Source organism: Elephantulus edwardii, unplaced genomic scaffold (genome assembly GCF_000299155.1).
Source record: "Elephantulus edwardii isolate Elephantulus edwardi_28Jun2011 unplaced genomic scaffold, EleEdw1.0 scaffold00065, whole genome shotgun sequence".
Taxonomy (NCBI): Eukaryota; Metazoa; Chordata; class Mammalia; order Macroscelidea; family Macroscelididae; genus Elephantulus; species Elephantulus edwardii.
In genome coordinates, this window is record NW_006399815.1 from 497,283 (window position 1) to 498,607 (window position 1,325).

A 1,325-nucleotide genomic window follows, 5' to 3' on the forward strand; every position below is an offset into this window, starting at 1 on the left:
GTGCGGTTGGCGCAGGATAGAGCAGGGTTTAGGGCTGTTGTGCATAGGGTCGCTATGAGTTGGAAACGACTCAACGGCACATAACAACAACAACAACAATGTCAGACGAAACCTCAGAGTCCTTGTCTCCAAGGATCAGCCTGGTTTAACCCTCTCCAGGATGTACCTGTTCATTCTCTTAGCAGTCCATGATATAGTCAATATTCTTCTCCAACTTCACAGCTCAAAGGCATCAATTCTTCTTCTATCATGCCTAGTCATTGTACAGCTTTCTGATGCATAGCAAGTGATTGCAAAAATCATGGCCTGTATCAGGCGCACCTTAGTCTCCAGACTGACATAATTACTCTTCAGTACTCTGGAGAGGTCTTGGACAGCCGACTTTCCCAATGCAATATGTCTTAGTTTCCCGGCTGCTGATGCCAAAAGTGTTGATTGTGGAGCCAAGCAAACTAAAGCTATTTACAATCTCAATCTCTTCACCACCTATCATAATGCTGCCTATTGACCCAGTGGTGAGAATCTATGTTTTCTTGATATTGAGCTTCAATCTATATTGAAGGCTGCAATCCTTACCTTCTGCAGCAAGTGCTTCAACTCCTCCTCAGTTTCTGCAAGCAGGATTGTGTCATCTGCATAATGCAAATTGTTGATGAGTCTTCCTCAAATCCTGATGCCACGTTTATCCTCAAGGGCCCCAGCCTTCCAGATAATCTCTTCCACATACAGATTAAAAAGGTATGGAGATAGGACACATCCCTGGTGCACAGCTTTCCCAACTTTGAACCATGCCGTGTTCCCTTGCTCTGTTGTGACGACCGCCTCCTGGTCCAAGTATAGGTTTTGCATAAGCACGATCAAGTGTTCAGGGATTCCCATTCTTCTCAGAGTTAGCCACAGTTTGCTGGGGTCCAAACAGGCAAATGCCTTTGCATATTCAATGATATCCCAGATAGACATTCCTCTGGTATTCCCTGCTTTCAGCTAAGATCCATCTAACATTAGCTTCAATATGCCTAGTCCCGTGGTGGTCTCTTCTAAACCCAGCCCACTTTCCTGGCAGTTCTCTGTTGTTGTGCTGTTCCAGTCAATTTTGGATAATCTTTAGCATAAGAAACTAGAGGCAACTTGAAGCATCTGGAATTACAGAAGTCCAGAAACTTGAGATATAAGCTATCATATCAAAGGCTGGATAGTGGGAGACAGGTGTTGAATGGAGTAGGTGGGAATAGAATGGAATGCTGGTGAAGCAGGGAAATGGGTGGGTCAAAACATGTGTCAAGGGTGGGGACAACACTGAAACTATTGGTTATTTCTATAATTGG